The sequence below is a fragment of the Pristiophorus japonicus genome, chromosome 1, assembly GCF_044704955.1.
Source record: "Pristiophorus japonicus isolate sPriJap1 chromosome 1, sPriJap1.hap1, whole genome shotgun sequence".
In the NCBI taxonomy this organism is placed as follows: Eukaryota; Metazoa; Chordata; class Chondrichthyes; family Pristiophoridae; genus Pristiophorus; species Pristiophorus japonicus.
Window position 1 is genome coordinate 3,961,844 of NC_091977.1, and position 27,269 is coordinate 3,989,112.

General features: G+C 54.7%; 1 protein-coding gene across 1 annotated transcript in view; it reads left to right on the forward strand.

Annotated features, from left to right (window-relative positions):
- Positions 1 to 27,269, forward strand: part of il7r (interleukin 7 receptor) — a 109,036-nt gene that overhangs the window by 79,008 nt on the left and 2,759 nt on the right. The gene's annotated exons all lie outside the window — the stretch shown is intronic.

Below are 27,269 nucleotides of genomic sequence, written 5' to 3' on the forward strand. Positions count from 1 at the left end.
TACAGAGATAGAGAGGGGTATAGGCGCTGGAGGATACAGAGATAGGGAAGAGTGTAGGGCTGGAGGTTACAGAGATAGGGAGGAGTGTAAGGCTGGAGGAGGTTACAGAGATGGGGAGGGGTGTAGGGCTGGAGGTTACAGAGATAGGGAGGGGTGCAGAGGACTGGTGGTGACAAAGATAGGGAGGGGTGTAGGGCTGGAGGTTACAGAGATAGGGAAGGGTGTAGGGGCTGGAGGAGGTTACAGAGATAGGGAGGGGTGTAGGGGCTGGAGGAGGTTACAGAGATTGGGAGGGGTGTACAGCTGGAGGAGGTGACAAAGATAGAGAAGTGTGTAAGGGCTGTAGGAGGTTACAGAGATAGGGTGGGGTATAGGGTTGGAGGTTACAGAGATAGGGAGGGGTGTAGGGGCTGGGGGAGGTTACAGCGATCGGGAGGGGTGTAAGGCTGGAGGAGGTTACAGAGATACGGAGGGGTGTAGGGCAAGAGGAGGTTACAGAGATAGGGCGGGGTGTAAAGGCTGGAGATGGTTACAGAGATAAGAGGGGTGTAGGGCAGGAGGAGGTTACAGAGATAGGGATATGTGTAGGGCTGGAGGTTACAGAGATAGAGAGTGGTGTAGGGCTGGAGGTTACAGAGACATGGAGGGGTGTAGGGACTAGAGGTTACAGAGATAGGGAGTGGTGTAGGACTGAGGTTACAGAGATAGGGAGTGGTGTAAGGGACTGGAGGTTACAGAGATAGGGAGTGGTGTAGGACTGGAGGTTACTGAGATAGGGAGTGGTCTAAGGGACTGGAGGTTACAGAGATGGGTGGGGGGGGTGTAAGGCTAATGTTACAGAGGTAGGGAGGGGGGCAGAGGACTGGCAGTTACAGAGATAGGGAGGGGTGTAGGGCAGGAGGAGGTTACAGAGATAGGGAGGGGTGTAAGAGCTGGAGGTGGTTACAGATAGGGAGGGTTGCAATGCTTGAGGAGGTTGCAGAGCTAGGGATGTGGTGTCAGGGCTGGAGGAGGTTACAGAGATAGGGAGGGATATTGGTTCTGGACAAGGTTACAGAGATAGTGAGGGGTGTGGGGCTGGAGGAGGTTACAGAGATAGGGTGGGGTGTAGGGATTGGAGGTTACAGAGATCGGGAGGGGTGTAGTGCTGGAAGAGGTTATAGGGATAGGGAGGGGTGTAGGGCAGAAAGAGGTTATAGGGATAGGGAGGGGTGTAGGGCAGGAAGAGGTTACAGAGATAGGGAGAGGTGTAAAGGCTGGAGCTGTGTACAGAAATAGGGAGGGTTGCAGAGCTTTAGGAGGTTACAGAGATGGGGAGGGGTGTAGGGCTGGAGGAGGTTACAGTGATCGGGAGGGGTGTAAGGCTGGAGGAGGTTACAGAGATACGAAGGGGTGCAGGGCTGGAGGTTACTGAGATAGGGACAGGTGTAGGGCAAGAGTAAGTTACAGAGATAGGGAGGGGTGTAGGGCTGGAGGAGGTGACAAAGATAGGGAAGTGTGTAAGGGCTGTAGGAGGTTACAGAGATAGGGAGGGGTATAGGGTTGGAGGTTACAGAGATAGGGAGGGGTGTAGGGATAGAGGTTACAGAGATGGGGTGAGGTGTCGGGCTGGAGGTTACAGAGATAGGGAGGGGTGCAGATGCCAGGTGGTTACAGAGATAGGGAGGGGTGTAGGGCTGGAAGTTACAGAGATAGGGAGGGGTGTAGGGACTGGAGGAGTTTACAGAGATCGGGAGGGGTGTAGGGGCTGGAGGTTACTGAGATAGGGAGAGCTGTAGGGCAAGAGGAGGTTACATCGATAGGGAGGGGTGTATGGCAGGAGGAGGTTACAGAGATAGGGAGGGGTGTAGGGTTGGAGGTTACAGAGATAGGGAGGGGTGTAGGGACTGAAGGAGGTTACAGAGATAGGGAGGGGTGTAGGGGCTGGAGGTTACTGAGATAGGGAGAGGAATAGGGCAAGAGGAGGTTACAGAGATAGGGAGGGGTGTAGGGCTGGAGGTTACAGAGTTAGGGAGGTGTGTAGGGCTGGAGCTAACAGAGATCGGGATGGGTGTAGGGGCTGGAGGAAGTTAAAGAGATTGGGAGTGGTGTAGGGCTGCAAGAGGTTATTGGGATTGGGAGGGGTGTAAGGCTGGAGACGGTTACAAAGATAGGGAGGGGTGTAGGGCAGGAGAAGGTTACAGAGATAGGGAGGGGTGGAGGGCTTGAGGAGGTTACAGAGATGGGAGGGGTGTAGGGATAGAGGTTACAGAGATGGGAGGGGTGTAGGGATAGAGGTTATAGAGATAGGGAGGGGTGTAGGGGATGGAGGTGGTTACAGAGATAGGGAGGGGTTTAGGGCTGTAGGAGGTTACAGAGATAGGGAGGGATGTAAGGCTGGAGGGGTTACAGTGATAGGGAGGGGTGTGGGGCTGGAGGAGGTTACAGAGATAGGGTGGGGTGTAGGGATTGGAGGTTACAGAGATCGGGAGAGGGGTAGTGCTGGAAGAGGTTATCGGGATAGGAAGGGGTGTAGAGACTGGAGGAGGTTACAGAGATAGGGAGGGGTGTAGGGGCTGGAGGTTACAGAGATAGGGAGGGGTGTAGGGCTGGAGGAGGTTACAGTGATCGGGAGGGGTGTAAGGTTGGAGGAGGTTACAGAGATACGGAGGGGTGCAGGGCTGGAGGTTACTGAGATAGGGAGAGGTGTAGGGCAAGAGGAAGTTACAGAGCTAGAGAGGGGTGTAGGGCTGGAGGAGGTGACAAAGATAGGGAAGTATGTAAGGGCTGTAGGAGGTTACAGAGATAGGGAGGGGTATAGGGTTGGAGGTTACAGAGATAGGGAGGGGTGTAGGGGCTGGGCGAGGTTACAGAGATAGGGTGGGGTGCAGGGCTTGAGGAGGTTACAGAGATGGGGAGGGGTGTAGGGCTGGAAGTTACGGAGATAGGGAGGGGTGCAGGGCTTGAGGAGGTTACAGAGATGGGGAGGGGTGCAGGGCTTGAGGAGGTTACAGAGATAGGGAGGGGTGTAGGGATAGAGGTTACAGAGATAGGGAGGGGTGCAGAGGATTGGTGGTTACAGAGATAGGGAGGGGTGTAGGGCTGGAGGTTACAGAGATAAGGAGGGGTGTAGGGGCTGGAGAAGATTACAGAGATGGGAAGGGTGTAAGGACTGGAGGAGGTTACAGAAATAGGGAGGGGTGTAGGGCTGGAGGTTACGGAGATAGGGAGGGGTGTAGAGCTGCAAGAGTTTATAGGGATAGGGAGGGGTGTAAGGATGGAGACGGTTACAGAGATAGGGAGGGGTGTAGGGCAGGAGGAGGTTACAGAGATGGGTAGGGGTGTAGGGATAGAGGTTACAGAGATGGGGTGAGGTGTCGGGCTGGAGGAGGTTACAGAGATAGGGAGGGGTGTTGGGCTGGAGGAGGTTACAGAGATATGGAGGGATGTAAGGCTGGAGGAGGTTACAGAGATAGGAAGGGGTGCAGGGCTGGAGGTTACTGAGATAGGGAGAGCTGTAGGGCAAGAGGAGGTTACAGAGATAGGGAGGGGTGTAGGGCTGGAGGAGGTTACAAAGATAGGGAGGGGTGTAAAGGCTGGAGGTGGTTACAGAGATAGGGAGGGTTGCAGGGCTTGAGGAGGTTACAGAGATAGGGAGGTGTGTCAGGGCTGGAGGAGATTACAGAGATAGGGAGTGGTATAGGGGTTGGAGGTTACAGAGATCGGTAGGTGTGTAGGGCTGGAGGTTTACGAGATAGAGAGGGGGTAGGGCTGGAGGTTACAGAGATAGGGAAGGGCGTAGGGGTTGCAGGTTACAGAGATAGAGAGGGGTGTAGGGCTGGAGGAGATTGCAGAGATAGAGAGGGGTGTAGGGGCTGGAGATTACAGAGATACGGAGGGATGTAGGGGCTGGAGGAGGTTACAGAGATAGGGAGAGGTGTAGGGCTTGATGAGGTTACAGAGATGGGAGGGGTGTAGGGATAGAGGTTACAGAGATAGGGAGGAGTGTAGGGACTGGAGGAGGTTACAGAGATAGGGAGGGGTTCAGAGGCCTGGTGGTTACAGAGATAGGGAGGGGTGTAGGGCTGGAGGTTACAGAGATAGGGAGGAGTGTAGGGACTGGAGGAGGTTACAGAGATAGGGAGGGGTGTAGGGGCTGGAGGTTACAGAGATAGGGAGGGGTGTAGGGCTGCAAGAGGTTATAGGGATAGCGAGGGGTGTAAGGATGGAGACGGTTACAGAGATAGGGAGGGGTGTTGGGCAGGAGGAGGTTACAGAGATAGGGAGGGATGCAGAGGACTGGTGGTTACAGAGATAGGGAGGGGTGCAAGGCTTAAGGAGGTTACAGAAATGGGGAGGGGTGTAGGGCTGGAGGTTACGGAGATAGGGAGGGGTGCAGGGCTTGAGGAGGTTACAGAGATGGGGAGGGGTGCAGGGCTTGAGGAGGTGACAGAGATGGGGAGGGGTGTAGGGATAGAGGTTACAGAGATAGGGAGGGGTGCAGAGGATTGGTGGTTACAGAGATAGGGAGGGGTGTAGGGCTGGAGGTTACAGAGATAGGGAGCTGTGTATGGCTGGAGGTTACAGAGATAGGGAGGTGTGTAGGGGTTGGAGGTTACAGAGATAGGGAGGGGTGTAGGGCTGGAAGAGGTTGTCGGGATAGGGAGGGGTGTAAGGCTGGAGATGGTTACAGAGATAGTGTGGGTTGCAGGGCTTGAGGAGGTTACAGAGATGGGGAGGTGTGTAGGGATAGAGGTTACAGAGAGGGGTTAGGTGTCGGGCTGGAGGTTACAGAGATAGGGAGGGGTGCAGAGGCCAGGTGGTTGCAGAGATAGGGAGGGGTGTAGGGACTGGAGGAGGTTACAGAGATCGGGAGGGGTGTAGGGGCTGGAGGTTACTGAGATAGGGAGAGCTGTAGGGCAAGAGGAGGTCACAGAGATCGGGAGCGGTGTAGGGCTGGAGAAGGTTACAAAGATAGGGAAGGGTCTAAGGGCTGTAGGAGGTTACATAGATAGGGAGGGGTGTAGGGCTGGAGGTTATGGAGATAGGGAGGGGTGTAGGGCTGCAAGAGGTTATAGGGATAGGGAGGGGTGTAAGGCTGGAGACGGTTACAGAGATAGGGAGGTGTGTAGGGCTGGAGGTTACAGAGATAGGGAGGGGTGTCGGCCTGGAGGTTACAGAGATAGGGAGAAGTGTAGGGGCTGGAGGAGTTTACAGAGATAGGGAGGGCTGTGGGGCTGTAGAAGGTTACAGAGATAGGGAGGAGTGTAGGGGCTGGAGGTTACAGATATAGAGAAGGGTGTAGGGCTGGAGGTTGCAGAGATAGGGAGGGGTGTAGGGCAGGAGGAGGTTACAGAGATAGGGAGGGGTGTAAAGGCTGGAGGTGGTTACAGAGATAGGGAGGGTTGCAGGGCTTGAGGAGGTTACAGAGATAGGAAGGTGTGTCAGGGCTGGAGGAGATTACAGAGATAGGGAGTGGTATAGGGCTTGGAGGTTACAGAGATCGGTAGGGGTGTAGGGGTGGAGGTTGCAGAGATAGAGAGGGGGTAGGGCTGGAGGTTACAGCGATAGGGAGGGGTGTAGGGACTAGAGGTTACAGAGATAGGGAGGGATGTAGGGCTGGAAGAGGTTACAGAGATAGGGAGGGGTGTAAGAGCTGGAGGTGGTTACAGAGATAGGGAGGGTTGCAATGCTTGAGGAGGTTACAGAGCTCGTGAGAGGTGTTGGGGCTGGAGGAGGTTACAGAGATAGGGAAGGGCGTAGGGGTTGCAGGTTACAGAGATAGGGAATGGTATAGGTGTAGAGCTGGAGGAGGTTACAGAGATAGAGAGGGGTGTAGGGGCTGGAGGTTACAGAGATACGGATGGATGTAGGGGCTGGAGGAGGTTACAGAGATAGGGAGGGGTGTAGGGCTGGAGGTTACGGAGATAGGGAGGGGTGTAGGGCTGTAAGAGGTTATAGGGATAGGGAGGGGTGTAAGGCTGGAGACGGTTACAGAGATAGGGAGATGTGCAGACGACTGGTGGTTACAGAGATAGGGAGGTGTGTAGGGCTGGAGGTTACAGAGATGGGGAGGGGTGTAGGGCTGCAAGAGGTTATAGGGATAGCGAGGGGTGTAAGGATGGAGACGGTTACAGAGATCGGGAGGGGTGTTGGGCAGGAGGAGGTTACAGAGATGGGGAGGGGTGTATGGGCTGGAGGGTACAGAGACAGGGAGGGGTTTCGGGCTGGAGGAGATTCCAGAGATAGGGAGGGGTGTAGGGCTGGAGGTTACAGAGATAGTGAGGGGTGTAGGCCTGGAGGTTACAGAGATAGGGAGGAGCGTAGGGGCTGGAGGAGGTTACAGAGATAGGGAGGGGTGTACGGCTGGAGGTTACTGAGATAGGGAGAGGTGTAGGGCAAGAGGAGGTTACAGAGGTAGGGAGGGGTGTAGGGCTGGAGGAGGTTACAAAGATAGGGAAGGGTGTAATGGCTGTAGGAGGTTACAGAGATAGGGAGGGGTGTAGGGGCTGAAGGAGATTACAGAGATAGGGAAGGGTGTAAGGACTGGAGGAGGTTACAGAAATAGGGAGGGGTGTAGGGCTGGAGGTTACGGAGATAGGGAGGGGTGTAGAGCTGCAAGAGTTTATAGGGATAGGGAGGGGTGTAAGGATGGAGACGGTTACAGAGATAGGGAGGGGTGGTAGGGCAGGAGGAGGTTACAGAGATGGGGAGGGGTGTAGGGATAGAGGTTACAGAGATGGGGTGAGGTGTCGGGCTGGAGGAAGTTACAGAGATAGGGAGGGGTGTTGGGCTGGAGGAGGTTACAGAGATATGGAGGGATTTAAGGCTGGAGGAGGTTACAGAGATAGGAAGGGGTGCAGGGCTGGAGGTTACTGAGATAGGGAGAGCTGTAAAGCAAGAGGAGGTTACAGAGATAGGGAGGGGTGTAGGGCTGGAGGAGGTTACAAAGATAGGGAGGGGTGTAAAGGTTGGAGGTGGTTACAGAGATAGGGAGGGTTGCAGGGATTGAGGAGGTTACAGAGATAGGGAGGTGTGTCAGGGCTGGAGGAGATTACAGAGATAGGGAATGGTAAAGGGGTTGGAGGTTACAGAGATCGGTAGGGGTGTAGGGCTGGAGGTTTACGAGATAGAGAGGTGGTAGGGCTGGAGGTTACAGCGATAGGGAGGGGTGTAGGGACTAGAGGTTACAGAGATAGGGAGGGATGTAGGGCTGGAAGAGGTTACAGAGATATGGAGGGGTGTAGGGCAGGAGGACGTTACAGAGATAGGGAGGGGTGTAAGAGCTGGAGGTGGTTACAGAGATAGGGAGGGTTGCAATGCTTGAGGAGGTTACAGAGCTAGGGAGGGGTGTAGGGGCTGGAGGAGGTTACAGAGATAGGGAAGGGCATAGGGGTTGCAGGTTACAGAGATAGGGAGGGGTGTAGGGCTGGAGGAGGTTGCAGAGATAGAGAGGGGTGTAGGGGCTGGAGGTTACAGAGATACGGAGGGATGTAGGGGCTGGAGGAGGTTACAGAGATAGGGAGAGGTGTAGGGCTTGATGAGGTTACAGAGATGGGAGGGGTGTAGGGATAGAGGTTACAGAGATAGGGAGGGGTGTAGGGCTGGAGGTTACAGAGATAGGGAGGAGTGTAGGGACTGGAGGAGGTTACAGAGATAGGGAGGGGTGTAGGGGCTGGAGGTTACAGAGATAGGGAGGGGTGTAGGGCTGCAAGAGGTTATAGGGATAGCGAGGGGTGTAAGGATGGAGACGGTTACAGAGATAGGGAGGTGTGTTGGGCAGGAGGAGGTTACAGAGATAGGCAGGGATGCAGAGGACTGGTGGTTACATAGATAGGGAGGGGTGCAGGGCTTGAGGAGGTTACAGAGATGGGGAGGGGTGCAGGGCTTGAGGAGGTGACAGAGATGGGGAGGGGTGTAGGGATAGAGGTTACAGAGATAGGGAGGGGTGCAGAGGATTGGTGGTTACAGAGATAGGGAGGGGTGTAGGGCTGGAGGTTACAGAGATAGGGAGCTGTGTATGGCTGGAGGTTACAGAGATAGGGAGGGGTGTAGGGGTTGGAGGTTACAGAGATAGGGAGGGGTGTAGGGCTGGAAGAGGTTGTCGGGATAGGGAGGGGTGTAAGGCTGGAGATGGTTACAGAGATAGTGTGGGTTGCAGGGCTTGAGGAGGTTACAGAGATGGGGAGGTGTGTAGGGATAGAGGTTACAGAGAGGGGTGAGGTGTCGGGCTGGAGGTTACAGAGATAGGGAGGGGTGCAGAGGCCAGGTGGTTGCAGAGATAGGGAGGGGTGTAGGGACTGGAGGAGGTTACAGAGATCGGGAGAAGTGTAGGGGCTGGAGGAGTTTACATAGATAGGGAGGTGTGTAGGGCTGGAGGTTACAGAGATAGGGAGGAGTGTAGGGGCTGGAGTTTACAGAGATAGGTTGGGGTTTAGGGCTGGAGGAGGTTACAGAGATAGGGAGGGATGCAAGGCTAATGTTACAGAGGTAGGGAGGGGTGCAGAGGACTGGCGGTTGCAGAGATAGGGAGGGGTGTGGGGCTGGAGAAGGTTACACAGATGGGGAGGAGTGTAGGGGCTTGAGGTTACAGATATAGAGAAGGGTGTAGGGCTGGAGGTTGCAGAGATAGGGAGGGGTGTAGGGCAGGAGGGGGTTACAAAGATAGGGAGGGGTGTAAAGGGTGGAGGTGGTTACAGAGATAGGGAGGGTTGCAGGGCTTGAGGAGGTTACAGAGATAGGGAGGTGTGTCAGGGCTGGAGGAGATTACAGAGATAGGGAGTGGTATAGGGCTTGGAGGTTACAGAGATCGGTAGGGGTGGAGGTTGCAGAGATAGAGAGGGGGTAGGGTTGGAGGTTACAGCGATAGGGAGGGGTGTATGGACTAGAGGTTACAGAGATAGGGAGGGATGTAGGGCTGGAAGAGGTTACAGAGATATGGAGGGGTGTAGGGCAGGAGGACGTTACAGAGATAGGGAGGGGTGTAAGAGCTGGACGTGGTTACAGAGATAGGGAGGGTTGCAATGCTTGAGGAGGTTACAGAGCTAGGGAGGGGTGTTGGGGCTGGAGGAGGTTACAGAGATAGGGAAGGGCGTAGGGGTTGCAGGTTACAGAGATAGGGAGGGGTGTAGAGCTGGAGAAGGTTACAGAGATAGAGAGGGGTGTAGGGGCTGGAGGTTACAGAGATACGGAGGGATGTAGGGGCTGGAGGAGGTTACAGAGCTAGGGAGGGGTGTACGGCTGGAGGTTACAGAGATAGGGAGGGGTGTAGGGCAGGAGGAGGTTACAGAGATAGGGAGAGGTGTAAAGGCTGGAGGTGGTTCCAGAGATAGGGAGAGGTGTAGGGCTTGAGGAGGTTACAGAGATGGGAGGGGTGTAGGGATAGAGGTTACAGAGATGGGGAGGGGTGTAGGGCTGGAGGTTACAGAGATAGGGAGGGGTTCAGAGGCCTGGTGGTTACAGAGATAGGGAGGGGTGTCGGGCGGGAGGTTACAGAGATAGGGAGGAGTGTAGGGACTGGAGGAGGTTACAGAAATAGGGAGGGGTGTAGGGGCTGGAGGTTACAGAGATAGGGAGGGGTGTAGGGCTGCAAGAGGTTATAGGGATAGCGATGGTGTAAGGATGGAGACGGTTACAGAGATAGGGAGGGGTGTTGGGCAGGAGGAGGTTACAGAGATGGGGAGGGGTGTATGGGCTGGAGGGTACAGAGACAGGGAGGGGTTTAGGGCTGGAGGAGGTTCCAGAGATCGGGAGGGGTGTAGGGCTGGAGGTTACAGAGATAGTGAGGGGTGTAGGCCTGGAGGTTACAGAGATAGGGAGGAGTGTAGGGGCTGCAGGAGTTTACAGAGATAGGGAGGGGTGTACGGCTGGAAGTTACTGAGATAGGGAGAGGTGTAGGGCAAGAGGAGGTTACAGAGATAGGGAGGGGTGTAGGGCTGGAGGAGGTTACAAAGATAGGGAAGGGTGTAATGGCTGTCGGAGGTTACAGAGATAGGGAGGGGTGTAGGGGCTGGAGGAGATTACAGAGATAGGGAAGGGTGTAAGGGCTGGAGGAGGTTACAGAAATAGGGAGGGGTGTAGGGCTGGAGGTTACGGAGATAGGGAGGGGTGTAGGGCTGCAAGAGTTTATAGGGATAGGGAGGGGTGTAGGGCAGGAGGAGGTTACAGAGATGGGGAGGGGTGTAGGGATAAAGGTTACAGAGATGGGGTGTGGTGTCGGGCTGGAGGAGGTTACAGAGATAGTGAGGGGTGTTGGGCTGGAGGAGGTTACAGAGATATGGAGGGATGTAAGGCTGGAGGAGGTTACAGAGATAGGAAGGGGTGCAGGGCTGGAGGTTACTGAGATAGGGAGAGCTGTAGGGCAAGAGGAGGTTACAGAGATAGGGAGGGGTGTAAAGGCTGGAGGTGGTTACAGAGATAGGGAGGGTTGCAGGGCTTGAGGAGGTTACAGAGATAGGGAGGTGTGTCAGGGCTGGAGGAGATTACAGAGATAGGGAGTGGTATAGGGGTTGGAGGTTACAGAGATCGGTAGGGGTGTAGGGCTGGAGGTTTACGAGATAGAGAGGGGGTAGGGCTGGAGGTTACAGCGATAGGGAGGGGTGTAGGGACTAGAGGTTACAGAGATAGGGAGGGATGTAGGGCTGGAAGACGTTACAGAGATATGGAGGGGTGTGGGGCAGGAGGACGTTACAGAGATAGGGAGGGGTGTAAGAGCTGGAGGTGGTTACAGAGATAGGGAGGGTTGCAATGCTTGAGGAGGTTACAGAGCTAGGGAGGGGTGTAGGGGCTGGAGGAGGTTACAGAGATAGGGAAGGGCGTAGGGGTTGCAGGTTACAGAGATAGGGAGGGGTGTAGGGCTGGAGGAGGTTGCAGAGATAGAGAGGGGTGTAGGGGCTGGAGGTTACAGAGATACGGAGGGATGTAGGGGCTGGAGGAGGTTACAGAGATAGGGAGAGGTGTAGGGCTTGATGAGGTTACAGAGATGGGAGGGATGTAGGGATAGAGGTTACAGAGATGGGGAGGGGTGTAGGGCTGGAGGTTACAGAGATAGGGAGGGGTTCAGAGGCCTGGTGGTTACAGAGATAGGGAGGGGTGTAGGGCTGGAGGTTACAGAGATAGGGAGGAGTGTAGGGACTGGAGGAGGTTACAGAGATAGGGAGGGGTGTAGGGGCTGGAGGTTACAGAGATAGGGAGGGGTGTAGGGCTGCAAGAGGTTATAGGGATAGCGAGGGGTGTAAGGATGGAGACGGTTACAGAGATAGGGAGGGGTGTTGGGCAGGAGGAGGTTACAGAGATAGGCAGGGATGCAGAGGACTGGTGGTTACAGAGATAGGGAGGGGTGCAAGGCTTGAGGAGGTTACAGAAATGGGGAGGGGTGTAGGGCTGGAGGTTACGGAGATAGGGAGGGGTTCAGGGCTTGAGGAGGTTACAGAGATGGGGAGAGGTGCAGGGCTTGAGGAGGTGACAGAGATGGGGAGGGGTGTAGGGATAGAGGTTACAGAGATAGGGAGGGGTGCAGAGGATTGGTGGTTACAGAGATAGGGAGGGGTGTAGGGCTGGAGGTTACAGAGATAGGGAGCTGTGTATGGCTGGAGGTTACAGAGATAGGGAGGGGTGTAGGGGTTGGAGGTTACAGAGATAGGGAGGGGTGTAGGGCTGGAAGAGGTTGTCGGGATAGGGAGGGGTGTAAGGCTGGAGATGGTTACAGAGATAGTGTGGGTTGCAGGGCTTGAGGAGGTTACAGAGATGGGGAGGTGTGTAGGGATAGAGGTTACAGAGAGGGGTGAGGTGTCGGGCTGGAGGTTACAGAGATAGGGAGGGGTGCAGAGGCCAGGTGGTTGCAGAGATAGGGAGGGGTGTAGGGACTGGAGGAGTTTACAGAGATCGGGAGGGGTGTAGGGGCTGGAGGTTCCTGAGATAGGGAGAGCTGTAGGGCAAGAGGAGGTTACAGAGATAGGGAGCGGTGTGGGGCTGGAGAAGGTTACAAAGATAGGGAAGGGTCTAAGGGCTGTAGGAGGTTACATAGATATGAGGGGTGTAGGGCTGGAGGTTACGGAGATAGGGAGGGGTGTAAGGCTGGAGACGGTTACAGAGATAGGGAGGTGTGCAGACGACTGGTGGTTACAGAGATAGGGAGGTGTGTAGGGCTGGAGGTTACAGAGATGGGGAGGGGTGTAGGGGCTGGAGGAGTTTACAGAGATAGGGAGGTGTGTAGGGCTGGAGGTTACAGAGATAGGGAGGGGTGTCGGCCTGGAGGTTACAGAGATCGGGAGAAGTGTAGGGGCTGGAGGAGTTTACAGAGATAGGGAGGGCTGTAGGGCTGTAGAAGGTTACAGAGATAGGGAGGAGTGTAGGGGCTGGAGGTTACAGAGATAGGGTGGGGTTTAGGGCTGGAGGAGGTTACAGAGATAGGGAGGGATGCAAGGCTAATGTTACAGAGGTAGGGAGGGGTGCAGAGGACTGGCGGTTGCAGAGATAGGGAGGGGTGTGGGGCTGGAGAAGGTTGCACAGATGTGGAGGAGTGTAGGGGCTGGAGGTTACAGATATAGAGAAGGGTGTAGGGCTGGAGGTTGCAGAGATAGGGAGGGGTGTAGGGCAGGAGGAGGGTACAGAGATAGGGAGGGGTGTAAAAGCTGGAGGTGGTTACAGAGATAGGGAGGGTTGCAGGGCTTGAGGAGGTTACAGAGATAGGGAGGTGTGTCAGGGCTGGAGGAGATTACAGAGATAGGGAGTGGTATAGGGCTTGGAGGTTACAGAGATCGGTAGGGGTGGAGGTTGCAGAGATAGAGAGGGGGTAGGGTTGGAGATTACAGCGATAGGGAGGGGTGTAGGGACTAGACGTTACAGAGATAGGGAGGGGTGTAAGAGCTGGAGGTGGTTACAGAGATAGGGAGGGTTGCAATGCTTGAGGAGGTTACAGAGCTAGGGAGGGGTGTTGGGGCTGGAGGAGGTTACAGAGATAGGGAAGGGCGTAGGGGTTGCAGGTTACAGAGATAGGGAGAGGTGTAAAGGCTGGAGGTGGTTCCAGAGATAGGGAGAGGTGTAGGGCTTGAGGAGGTTACAGAGATGGGAGGGGTGTAGGGATAGAGGTTACAGAGATGGGCAGGGGTGTAGGGCTGGAGGTTACAGAGATAGGGAGGGGTTCAGAGGCCTGGTGGTTACAGAGATAGGGAGGGGTGTAGGGCGGGAGGTTACAGAGTTAGGGAGGGGTGTAGGGGCTGGAGGTTACAGAGATAGGGAGGGGTGTAGGGCTGCAAGAGGTTATAGGGATAGCGAGGGGTGTAAGGATGGAGACGGTTACAGAGATAGGGAGGGGTGTTGGGCAGGAGGAGGTTACAGAGATGGGGAGGGGTGTATGGGCTGGAGGGTACAGAGACAGGGAGGGGTTTAGGGCTGGAGGAGGTTCCAGAGATCAGGAGGGGTGTAGGGCTGGAGGTTACAGAGATAGTGAGGGGTGTAGGCCTGGAGGTTACAGAGATAGGGAGGAGTGTAGGGGCTGCAGGAGTTTACAGAGATAGGGAGGGGTGTACGGCTGGAGGTTACTGAGATAGGGAGAGGTGTAGGGCAAGAGGAGGTTACAGAGATAGGGAGGGGTGTAGGGCTGGAGGAGGTTACAAAGATAGGGAAGGGTGTAATGGCTGTAGGAGGTTACAGAGATAGGGAGGGGTGTAGGTTCTGGAGGAGATTACAGAGATAGGGAAGGGTGTAAGGGCTGGAGGAGGTTACAGAAATAGGGAGGGGTGTAGGGCTGGAGGTTACGGAGATAGGGAGGGGTGTAGGGCTGCAAGAGTTTATAGGGATAGGGAGGGGTGTAGGGCAGGAGGAGGTTACAGAGATGGGGAGGGGTGTAGGGATAGAGGTTACAGAGATGGGGTGAGGTGTCGGGCTGGAGGAGGTTACAGAGATATGGAGGGATGTAAGGCTGGAGGAGGTTACAAAGATAGGGAGGGGTGTAAAGGCTGGAGGTGGTGACAGAGATAGGGATGGTTGCAGGGCTTGAGGAGGTTTCAGAGATAGGGAGGGGTGTTGGGCTGGAGGAGGTTACAGAGATATGGAGGGATGTAAGGCTGGAGGAGGTTACAGAGATAGGAAGGGGTGCAGGGCTGGAGGTTACTGAGATAGGGAGAGCTGTAGGGCAAGAGGAGGTTACAGAGATAGGGAGGGGTGTAAAGGCTGGAGGTGGTTACAGAGATAGGGAGGGTTGCAGGGCTTGAGGAGGTTACAGAGATAGGGAGGTGTGTCAGGGCTGGAGGAGATTACAGAGATAGGGAGTGGTATAGGGGTTGGAGGTTACAGAGATCGGTAGGGGTGTACGGTTGGAGGTTTACGAGATAGAGAGGGGGTAGGGCTGGAGGTTACAGCGATAGGGAGGGGTGTAGGGACTAGAGGTTACAGAGATAGGGAGGGATGTAGGGCTGGAAGAGGTTACAGAGATATGGAGGGGTGTGGGGCAGGAGGACGTTACAGAGATAGGGAGGGGTGTAAGAGCTGGAGGTGGTTACAGAGATAGGGAGGATTGCAATGCTTGAGGAGGTTACAGAGATATGGAGGGATGTAGGGGCTGGAGGAGGTTACAGTGATAGGGAGGGGTGTAGGGCAGGAGGAGGTTACAGAGATATGGAGGGATGTAAGGCTGGAGGAGGTTACAGAAATAGGGAGGAGTGTAGGGGCTGGAGGTTACAGAGATAGTGAGGGGTTTAGGGCTGGAGAATGTTACAGAGATAGGGAGGGATGTAAGGCTGGAGGAGGTTACAGATATAGGGAGGGGTGTAGGGCTGGAGGTTACTGAGATAGAGTGGGGTGTATGGCAAGAGGAGGTTACAGCGATAGGGAGGGGTGTAAAGACTGGAGGTGGTTACAGAGATAAGAGGGGTGTCGGGCAGGAGGAGGTTACAGAGATATGGAGGGGTGTAGGGCAGGAGGAGGTTACAGAGATAGGGAGGGGTGTAGGGCTGGAGGTTACAGAGATAGAGAGGTGTATAGGGCTGGAGGTTACAGAGATAGGGAGTGGTGTCGGACTGGAGGTTACAGAGATAGGGAGATGTGTAAGGGACTGGAGGTTACAGAGATAGGGAGTGGTGTAAGGGACTGGAGGTTACAGAGATAGGGGGAAGGGGTGTAAGGCTAATGTTACAGAGGTAGGGAGGGGTGCAGAGGACTGGCGGTTACAGAGATAGGGAGGGGTGTAGGGCTGGAGGTTACAGAGATAGGGAGGGGTGTAAGGCTGGAGGAGGTTACAGTGATAGGGAGGGGTGTAAGGCTGGAGGAGGTTACAGAGATAGGGAGGGTGTAGGGCTGGAGGTTACAGAGATAGGGAGGGGTGTCGGCCTGGAGGTTACAGAGATAGGGAGGAGTGTAGGGGCTAGAGGAGGTTACAGAGCTAGGGAGGGGTGTGGGGCTGGAGAAGGTTACAGAGATAGGGAGGAGTGTAGGGGCTGGAGGTTACAGAGCTAGGAAGGCGTTTTGGGCTGGTGGAGGTTACAGAGATAGGGAGGGATCTTAGGCTGGAGGTGGTTACAGTGATCGGGAGGGGTGTAAGGCTGGAGGAGGTTACAGATATAGGGAGGGGTGTAGGGCTGGAGGTTACTGAGATAGGGAGGGGTGTAGGGCAAGAGGAGTTTACAGAGATAGGGAGGCATGTAAAGGCTGGAGGTGGTTACAGAGATAGGGAGTGGTGTCGGGGCTGGAGGAGTTTACAGAGATAGGGAGGGGTATAGGGTTTGGAGGTTACAGAGATTGGGAGGGCTGTAGGGCTGTAGGTTACAGAGATAGAGAGGGGGTAGGGCTGGAGGTTACAGCGATAAGGAGGGGTGTAGGGACGAGAGGTTACAGAGATAGGGAGTGGTGTAGGACTGGAGGTTACAGAGATGGGGTAGGTGTAAGGGACTGGAGGTTACAGAGATAGGGAGTGGTGTAAGGGACTGGAGGTTACAGAGATAGGGGGGAGGGGTGTAAGGCTAATGTTACAGAGGTAGGGAGGGGTGCAGAGGACTGGCGGTTACAGAGATCGGAAGGGGTGTAGGGCTGGAGGTTACAGAGATAGGGAGAGGTGTAAAGGCTGGAGGAGGTTACAGAGAAAAGGAGGGGTGCAGGGCTGGAGGTTACAGAGATAGGGAGGGGTGTAGGGACTGGAGGAGGTTACAGAGATAGGGAGGGGTGTAAAGGCTGGAGGGGGTTGCAGAGATAGGGAGGGGTGTCGGGCTGCAAGAGGTTACAGAGATAGGGAGGGGTGTAAAGGCTGGAGGGGGTTGCAGAGATAGGGAGGGGTGTAGTGCTGGGGATTACAGAGATAGGGAGGGGTGTAGGGCTGGAGGTTACAGAGATAGGGAGGGGTGTAGGGGCTGGAGGAGGTTACAGAGATAGGGAGGGTGTAGGGACTGGAGGTTACAGAGATAAGGAGGGGTGTCGGGCTGGAGGAGGTTACAGTGATAGGGAGGGGTGTAAGGCTGGAGGAGGTTACAGAGATAGGGAGGGGTGCAGGGCTGGAGGTTACTGAGATAGGGAGAGGTGTAGGGCAAGAGGAAGTTACAGAGATAGGGAGGGGTGTAGGGCTAGAGGAGTTTACAAAGATAGGGAAGGGTGTAAGGGCTGGAGGAGGTTACAGAGATAGGGTCGGGGTGTAGGGCTGGAGGTTACAGAGATAGGGAGGGGTGTAGGGGCTGGAGGAGGTTACAGAGATAGGTAGGGGTGTAGGGCTGGAGGTTACGGAGATAGGGAGGGGTGTCGGGCTGCAAGAGGTTACAGAGATAGGGAGGGGTGTAAAGGCTGGAGGGGGTTGCAGAGATAGGGAGGGGTGTAGGGCTGGAGATTACAGAGATAGTGAGGGGTGTAGGGCTGGAGGTTACAGAGATCGGGAGGGGTGTAGGGTCTGCAGGAGGTTACAGAGATAGGGAGGGTGTAGGGCTGGAGGTTATAGAGATAGGAAGGGGTGTAGGCCTGGAGGTTACAGAGATAGGGAGGAGTGTAGGGGCTGGAGGAGGTTACAGAGATAGGGAGGGGTGTGGGGCTGGAGAAGGTTACAGAGATAGGGAGGAGTGTAGGGGCTGGAGGTTACAGAGATAGGAAGGGGTTTTGGGCTGGTGGAGGTTACAGAGATAGGGAGGGATGTAAGGCTGGAGTGGGTTACAGTGATAGGGAGGGGTGTAAGGCTGGAGGAGGTTACAGATATAGGGAGGGGTGTAGGGCTGGAGGTTACTGAGATAGGGAGGGGTGTAGGGTAAGAGGAGGTTACAGAGATAGGGAGGCGTGTAAAGGCTGGAGGTGGTTACAGAGGTAGGGAGAGTTGCAGGGCTTGAGGAGGTGACAGAGATAGGGAGGGGTGTCGGGGCTGGAGGAGATTACAGAGATAGGGAGTGGTATAGGGGTTGGAGTTTACAGAGATCGGGAGAGCTGTAGGGCTGGAGGTTACAGAGATAGAGAGGGGGTAGGGCTGGAGGTTACAGTGATAGGGAGGGGTGTAGGGACTAGAGGTTACAGAGATAGGGAGGGATGTAGGGCTGGAAGAGGTTACAGAGATAGGGAGGGGTGTAAGAGCTGGAAGTGGTTACAGAGATAGGGAGGGTTGCAGGGCTTTAGGAGGTTACAGAGATGGGGAGGGGTGTAGGGATAGAGGTTACAGAGATAGGGAGGGTTGTAGGGACTAGAGGTTACAGAGATAGGGAGTGGTGTAGGACTGGAGGTTACAGAGATCGGCACTGGTGTAAGGGACTGGAGGTTACAGAGATGGGGGGCGCGTGTAAGGCTTATGTTACAGAGGTAGGGAGGGGTGTAGGGCAGGAGGAGGTTACAGAGATAGGGAGGGGTGTAAGAACTGGAGGTGGTTGCAGCAATAGGGAGGGTTGCAATGCTTGAGGAGGTTACAGAGCTAGGGAGGGGTGTAGGGGCTGGAGGAGGTTACAGAGATAGGGAGGGGTGTAGAGCTGGAGGAGGTTACAGAGATAGGAAGAGGTGTAGGGGCTGGAGGAAGTTACAGATATAGGGAGGGGTATAGGGGACTGGAGGTTACAGAGATAGGGAGGGGTGTAGGGCTGGAGGAGGTTACAGCAAAAGGGAGGGGTGTGGGGATGGTGAAGGTTGCCGAGATAGGGCGGAGTGTATAGCCGGAGGAGGTTACAGAGGTAGGAAGTGATGTAGGGGATGGAGGAGGTTACAGAGATAAGGAAGGATGTTGGGCTGGAGGGTTTACAGAGATAGGGAGGAGTGTCGGGGCTGGTGCAGGTTCCAGAGCTGGAGGCGGGGTGCAGGGGCTGAAGGAGGTTACAGAGCTAGGGAGGGGTGTGGGGACTGGAGGAGGTTACAGAGATAGGGAGGGGTGTGGGGACTGGAGGAGGTTACAGAGATAGGGAGGGTTGCAGGGCTTGAAGAGGTTACAGAGATAGGGAGGGTTGCAGGGCTTGAAGAGGTTACAGAGATAGGGAGGGGTGTAGGGGCTGGAGGAGGTTACAGAGATAGGGAGGGTTGCAGGGCTTGAAGAGGTTACAGAGATAGGGAGATTTGCAGGGCTTGAGGAGGTTACAGAGATAGGGAGGGGTGTAGGGGCTGGATAGGTTACAGAGATAGGGAGAGGTGTAGAGGCTGGAGGAGGTTATAGAGATCGGAAGTGATGTGGGGCTAGAGGGTACAGAGATAGGGAGGGGTGTAGTGGCTGGAGGAGGTTACAGAGATAGGGAGGGGTGTAGGGGCTGGAGGAGGTTGCAGAGACAGGGAGGGGTGTAGGGGCTGGAGGGGGTTACAGCGATAGGGAGAGGTGTAGGGGCTGGAGGAGGTTACAGAGATAGGGAGGGGTATAGGGGTTGGAGGTTACAGAGATCGGGAGGGGTGTAGGGCTCAGGAATTTGCAGAGATAGGGAGGTTTGCAGGGCTGGAGGAGGTTACAGAGATATGGAGCGGTGTAGAGCTGGAGGAGGTTACAGAGATAGGGCGGGGTGTTGGGCTGGAGGAGGTTTCAGAAATAGGAAGCTTTGCAGGGCTGGAGGAGGTTACAGAGATATGGAGCGGTGTAGAGCTGGAGGAGGTTACAGAGATAGGGCCGGGTGTAGGGCTGGAGGAGGTTACAGAGATATGGAGCGGTGTAGAGCTGGAGGAGGTTACAGAGATAGGGCGGGGTGTAGGGCTGGAGGTTACGGAGATAGGGAGGGGTGTCGGGCTGCAAGAGGTTACAGAGATAGGGAGGGGTGTAAAGGCTGGAGGGGGTTGCAGAGATAGGGAGGGGTGTAGGGCTGGAGATTACAGAGATAGTGAGGGGTGTAGGGCTGGAGGTTACAGAGATCGGGAGGGGTGTAGGGTCTGCAGGAGGTTACAGAGATAGGGAGGGTGTAGGGCTGGAGGTTATAGAGATAGGAAGGGGTGTAGGCCTGGAGGTTACAGAGATAGGGAGGAGTGTAGGGGCTGGAGGAGGTTACAGAGATAGGGAGGGGTGTGGGGCTGGAGAAGGTTACAGAGATAGGGAGGAGTGTAGGGGCTGGAGGTTACAGAGATAGGAAGGGGTTTTGGGCTGGTGGAGGTTACAGAGATAGGGAGGGATGTAAGGCTGGAGTGGGTTACAGTGATAGGGAGGGGTGTAAGGTTGGAGGATGGTTACAGATATAGGGAGGGGTGTAGGGCTGGAGGTTACTGAGATATGGAGGGGTGTAGGGTAAGAGGAGGTTACAGAGATAGGGAGGCGTGTAAAGGCTGGAGGTGGTTACAGAGGTAGGGAGAGTTGCAGGGCTTGAGGAGGTGACAGAGATAGGGAGGGGTGTCGGGGCTGGAGGAGATTACAGAGATAGGGAGTGGTATAGGGGTTGGAGTTTACAGAGATCGGGAGAGCTGTAGGGCTGGAGGTTACAGAGATAGAGAGGGGGTAGGGCTGGAGGTTACAGTGATAGGGAGGGGTGTAGGGACTAGAGGTTACAGAGATAGGGAGGGATGTAGGGCTGGAAGAGGTTACAGAGATAGGGAGGGGTGTAAGAGCTGGAATTGGTTACAGAGATAGGGAGGGTTGCAGGGCTTTAGGAGGTTACAGAGATGGGGAGGGGTGTAGGGATAGAGGTTACAGAGATAGGGAGTGGTGTAGGACTGGAGGTTACAGAGATAGTGAGGGGTGTCAGGGACTGGAGGTTACAGAGATAAGGAGTGGTGTAGGACTGGAGGTTACAGAGATCGGGACTGGTGTAAGGGACTGGAGGTTACAGAGATGGGGGGCGCGTGTAAGGCTTATGTTACAGAGGTAGGGAGGGGTGTAGGGCAGGAGGAGGTTACAGAGATAGGGAGGGGTGTAAGAACTGGAGGTGGTTGCAGCGATAGGGAGGGTTGCAATGCTTGAGGAGGTTACAGAGCTAGGGAGGGGTGTAGGGGCTGGAGGAGGTTACAGAGATAGGGAGGGGTATAGGGGCTGGACGAGGTTACAGAGATAGGGAGGGGTGTAGAGCTGGAGGAGGTTACAGAGATAGGAAGAGGTGTAGGGGCTGGAGGAGGTTACAGAGATAGGGAGGGGTGTAGGGGCTGGAGGAGGTTACAGAGATAGGGAGGGTTGCAGGGCTTGAAGAGGTTACAGAGATAGGGAGATTTGCAGGGCTTGAGGAGGTTACAGAGATAGGGAGGGGTGTAGGGGCTGGATAGGTTACAGAGATAGGGAAGGGTGTAGGGGCTGGAGGAGGTTACAGATATCGGGAGAGGTGTAGAGGCTGGAGGAGGTTATAGAGATCGGAAGTGATGTGGGGCTAGAGGGTACAGAGATAGGGAGGGGTATAGTGGCTGGAGGAGGTTACAGAGATAGGGAGGGGTGTAGGGGCTGGAGGAGGTTACAGAGACAGGGAGGGGTGTAGGGGCTGGAGGGGGTTACAGCGATAGGGAGAGGTGTAGGGGCTGGAGGAGGTTACAGAGATAGGGAGGGGTATAGGGGTTGGAGGTTACAGAGATCGGGAGGGGTGTAGGGCTCAGGAATTTGCAGAGATAGGGAGGTTTGCAGGGCTGGAGGAGGTTACAGAGATATGGAGCGGTGTAGAGCTGGAGGAGGTTACAGAGATAGGGCGGGGTGTTGGGCTGGAGGAGGTTTCAGAAATAGGAAGCTTTGCAGGGCTGGAGGAGGTTACAGAGATATGGAGCGGTGTAGAGCTGGAGGAGGTTACAGAGATAGGGCCGGGTGTAGGGCTGGAGGAGGTTACAGAGATATGGAGCGGTGTAGAGCTGGAGGAGGTTACAGAGATAGGGCGGGGTGTTGGGCTGGAGGAGGTTTCAGAGATAGGGAGATTTGCAGGGCTGGAGGAGGTTACAGAGATATGGAGCGGTGTAGAGCTGGAGGAGGTTACAGAGATATGGAGCGGTGTAGAGCTGGAGGAGGTTACAGAGATAGGGCGGGGTGTAGGGCTGGAGGAGTTTACAGAGGTAGGAAATGGTTTAGGGGCTAGAAACATTGAAATTAGGTGCAGGAGTCGACCAATCGGCTCTTCGAGCCTGCACCACCATTCAACAAGATCATGGCTGATCATTCAACCTCAGTACTCCTTTCTTGCTCTCTCTTCATACCCCTTGATCCCTTTGGCCATAAGGGCTATATCTAATTCCCTTTTGAATATATCTAACGAACTGGCCTCAACAACTTTCTGCGGTAAAGAATTCCACAGGTTAACCACTCTCTGAGTGAAGAAGTTTCTCCTCATCTCGGTCCTAAATGGCTTACCTCTTATTCTTGGACTGTGACCCCTGGTTCTGGAACTTCCCAGCAACGGGAACATTCTTCCTGCCTCTAATCTGTCCAATCCCGTCAGAATTTTATATGTATCTATGAGATCCCCTCTCATTCTTCTAAACTCCAGTGAATACAAGCCCAGTTGATCCAGTCTCTCCTCATATGTCAGCCCTGCCATCCCAGGAATCAATCTAGTGAACCTTCGCTGTACTCCCTCAATAACAAGAATGTCCTTCCTCAGATTAAGGGACCAAAACTGAACACAATATTCCAGGTATGGCCTCACCAAGGCTCTGTGCAACTGCAGTAAGACCTCCCTGCTCCAAATATCCTCTCGCTACGAAGGCCAACATGCCATTTGCCTTCTTCACCGTCTGCTGTACCTGCATGCCAAACTTCAATGACTGATGCACCATGACACCCAGGTCTCGATGTACCTCCCCTTTTCCTAATTTGTCACCATTCAGATAATATTCTGCCTTCATGTTTTTGACACCAATGTGGATAACCTCACATTTAGCCACATTATACTGTAACTGCCATGCATTTGCCCACTCACCTAACCTCTCCAAGTCACCCTGCAGCCTCTTAGCATCCTCCTCACAGCTCACACCGCCACCCAGTTTAGTGTCATCTGAAAACTTGGAGATGCTACATTTAATTCCTTCATCTAAATTATTGATGTATATTGTAAATAGCTGGGGTTCCAGCACTGAACCCTGTGGCACCCCACTGGTCACTGCCTGCCATTCTGAAAAGGACCCGTTTATCCCGACTCTCTGCTTCCTGTCTGCCAACCAGATCTCTATCCACGTCAATACATTACCCCCAATACCATGTGCTTTAATTTTGCACACTAATCTCTTGTGTGGGACCTTGTCAAAAGCCTTTTGAAAGTCCAAATACACCACATCCACTGGTTCTCCCTTGTCCACACTACTAGTTACATCCTCAAAAAATTCTAGAAGATTTGTCAAGCATGATTTCCTTTTCATTAATCCATCCTGACTTGGACCGATCCTGTCACTGCTTTCCAAATGTGCTTTTTATAATTGATTCCAACATTTTCCCCACCACCGATGTCAGGCTAACCGGTCTATAATTCCCCGTTTTCTCTCTCCCTCCTTTTTAAAAAGTGGTGTTACATTAGCTACCCTCCAATCCATAGGAACTGATCCAGAGTCAATAGAATGTTGGAAAATGATCACCAATGCATCCACTATTTCTAGGGCCACCTCCTTAAGTACTCTGGGATGCAGCCTATCGGCCCTAGGGATTTATCGGCCTTCAATCCCATCAATTTCCCTAACACAATTTCCTGACTGATAAGGATTTCCTTCAGTTCCTCCTTTTCGCTACACCCTCGAACCCCTAGTATTCCGGAAGGTTATTTGTGTCTTCCTTCGTGAAGACAGATTCAAAGTATTTGTTCAATTGGTCTGCCATTTCTTTGTTCTCCATTATAAATTCACCTGAATCTGACTGCAAAGGACCTACGTTGGTCTTCACTGATCTTTTTCTCTTCACAGATCTATAGAAGCTTTTGCAGTCAGTTTTTATGTTCTCTGCAAGCTTCCTCTCATGCTCTATTTCCCCCTCCTAATTAGACCCTTTGCCCTCCTCTGCTGAATTCTAAATTTTTCCCAGTCCTCAGGTTTGTTGCTTTTTCAGGCCAATTTATATGCCTGTTCCTTGGATTTAACACGATCCCTAATTTCCCTTGTTAGCCACGGTTGAGCTATCTTCCCCTTTTTATTTTTACTCCAGACCCAGGGATGTACAATTGTTGAAGTTCATCCATGTGATCTTTAAATGTTTGCCATTGCCTATTCACTGTCAACCCTTTAAGTATCATTTGCCAGTCTATCCTAGCCAATTCACATCACATACCATCGAAGTTACCTTTCCTTAAGTTCAGGACCCTAGTTTCTGAATTAACTGTGTCACTCTCCATCTTAATAAAGAATTCTACCATATTATGGTCACTCTTCCCCAAGGGGCTTCGCGCAACAAGATTGCTAATTAGTCCCTTCTCATGACACATCATCCAGTCGAGGATGGCCAGCTCTCTCGTTGGTTCCTCGATATATTGGTCTAGAAAACCATCCCTAATACACTCCAGGAAATCCTCCTCCACCGCATTGCTACCAACTTGGTTTGCCCAATCTATATGTAGATTAAAGTCACCCATGATAACACGCAGCTTAATTTCTTGTTTGATGCCATCCCCAACCTCACTACTACTGTTTGATGGTTTGTACACAACTCCCACAAGCGTTTTCTGCCCTATGGCTGGAGGAGGTTACAGAGATGGGGAGGTGTGTAGGGGCTGGAGGGGGTTATAGAGATAAAGAAGGATGTAGGGGCTGGATGGGGTTACAGAGATAGGGAGGGTTGCAGGGCGCGAGGAGGTTACAAAGCTAGGGAGGGATGTAGGGGCTGGAGGGGGTTACAGAGATAGGGAGGGATGTAGGAGCTGGAGGCGTTTACAGAAAGAGGGAGGGGTGTAGGGGCTGGAGGAGGTTACAGAGATAGGGAGGCGTGCAGGGGCTAGAGGAGGTTAGAGATAGGGAGGGGTGTAGGGGCTGGAGGAGGTTACAGAGATAGGGAGGGTTGCAGGGCTGGACGTTACTGAGATAGGGAGGGGTGTGGGGCTGGAGGTTACAGAGATAGGGAGGGGTATAGGGGCTGGACGAGGTTACAGAGAAAGGGAGGGGTGTGGAGCTGGAGAAGGTTACAGAGATAAGGAGGGGTGTAGGGCTGGAGGAGGTTACAGAGTTAGGAAGGGGAGTAGGGCTGGATGGGGTGACAGAGATAGGGCGGGGTGTAGGGCTGGAGGAGGTTACAGAGATAGGGAGGGGTGTAGGGTTGGAGGTTACAGAGAAAGGGAGGGATGTAGGGACTGGAGGAGGTTACAGAGATAGGGAGGGTTGTAGGGACTGGAGGAGGTTACAGAGATAGGGAGGGGTGTAGGGGCTGGAGGGGGTTACAGAGATAGGGAGGGGTATAGGAGCTGGAGGAATTCACATTTATGCGTTGAAATAGTTGAGTTTGGAGCTAAGAACAGCTTGGATCAGGGTTCCAGCCACAGGTGATCTCTGGCCGTGGCGGAGTCGGGCGATGTTCCGAAGCGGATGCAGGAGGTCTCGATGATGGAGCAGATTATGTGGTCCAGCAGGAAGCTAGGGCTATGAGCAGGCTGGGTCAGCTCGAGAGAGAGAGGGAGGGAGCGTAATGTGTTGCAGGGACGGGTGACGGATTTAATCTTTAATTGGAAGAAGTTGCAGCTCATCCAGAACTGGATATCGGACCGGCAGCATGATAGGACCGAGACCGAGGGTGGGGGGAACACGAGGAAACTGACCCCATCTCTGTGGATAATGTCACTGAGGGAGCAGAGAGATACATTGCAAACCCTACACACTTCCCCTACACCCCCACCACAGCACCACCCTGCAGCGCCCCTACACACCTACAGCACCCCCCCACACATGCCCCCCTACACCGCCCGCCTACATGCCCCTTACACCCATCGACACCCCACCCCCCCGCCACACACCCCTACACCCCCCCCACCCCCACCACATCCTCCCCATTTCCCCCTACACCCCCTCACATGCCCCCCTACATGCCCCTTACACCCATCTACACACCCTCACACGCCCCTACATCCCCTACACTCACCCCCTCCACACCTCCGACACCCCCTACCCTCACCCACCTCCCCCCCACATTCCTTCTACACCCCCCCATATACATCCCCCACACCCCCCCCCACATCTACCTATCCCCCCACACCACCCTACTCCTCCAACATCCCCCGTACTCCCCCCTACCCCCCTCCACATCCCACCTACAACTCCGCCACACCCCCGACATCCCCCCCTACACAAACCCCCACACCTTCCCTCTCCCCCACCACACCCTCCATACACTCCCCCTCCCCCCCCACATCTCGCAACACCACCACATCCCCCAACCCCCCCACATTCCCCAAACACACCCCTACATCCCCCCCCTCCAAATCCCCCCTACACCCCCCACACATTCCCCCCCAATCCCCACACCTCCCCCCACATCCCTCCTACATTCCCCCCTACACCCACCCCACACCCCCGCCTACACCCCCCCCACATCCTCCCGCCACATCCCTCCTACATTCTCCCCTACATCCCCCCGACATCCCTCCTACATTCCCCCCCTACATCCGCCCCACATCCCGCCTACATCCCCCACACTCCCCCCCCACATCCCCCTACATTCCTCCCCCCCCCACATCCCCCCTGCACCCCCCTACATTCCTCCCCTCCCCACATCCCACCTACACCCCACCACATCCCCCTACACCTCCCGATATCCCCCCAAAACATCCCCCCCCACCTCCCTACACCCTCCCCACATTCCCCCTACAACCCCCGCCTACACCTCCCAACATCCCCCCACTACATCCCCCCTACACCCCCTCCCACACACCCCCCCCACATCCCCCTTACACCATCCCCCACATCCCCCCTGTACCCCACCCACATCCCCCCCCCCACATTCCCCCTACACACACACCCACATCCCCCCTACACCCCCCCACATCCCCCCTGTACCCCACCCGCATCCCCCCCACACACACACCCACATCCCCCCTGCACCCCACCCCCCACATCCCCCCTGCACCCCACCCCCCACATCCCCCCTGCAACCCCCCCACATTCCCCCTACACCCCCCCGCACATTCCCCCTACACCCCCCCTCTCACATTGCCCCTACACCCCCCTCACATACCCCCCACACCCCCCCCTACACCCGCCCACAACCCCTGCCCTACACAACCCCCCACACCCTCTCTCCCCCACATCCCCCCATACACTCCCCCTCCCCCACCACATCCCCCCCCCCCGCCTCTACAACCCCCCCCACCCCCGCACCCGACATCCCCCCCTCTACGAAAGGATACACTTGCTTTGGAGGCAGTTCAGAGAAGGTTCACTCGGTTGATTCCGGGGATGAGGGGGTTGACTTATGAGGAAAGGTTGAGGAGGTTGTGCCTCTACTCATTGGAATTCAGAAGAATGAGAGGTGATCTTATCGAAACGTATAAGATTATGAGGGGGCTTGACAAGGTGGATGCAGAGAGGATGTTTCCACTGATGGGGAGACTAGAACTAGAGGGCACGATCTTAGAATAAGGGGCCGCCCATTTAAAACTGAGATGAGGAGGAATTTCTTCTCTCAGAGGGTTGTAAATCTGTGGAATTCACTGCCTCAGAGAGCTGTGGAAGCTGGGTCATTGAATAAATTTAAGACAGATCTTAAACGATAAGGGAATAAGGGGTTATGGGGAGCGGGCAGGGAAGTGGACCTGAGTCCATGATCGGATCAGCCATGATTGTATTAAATGGCGGAGCAGGCTCGAGGGGCCGTATGGCCTACTCCTACTCCTATTTCTTATGTTCTTATGTACATACCCCCCACTCTACATCCCCTCCTCCCCCCACTACATCTCCCCCTCCACATTTCCCGCCCCCCCACCCCCACACTCCACCTCCTCCATGACATCTGCCGAGCCCAACACACTCCTATCCCTATAGAGATGGTGGGTGGGATACAGGAGGCTAGGGTGGAATAGAAC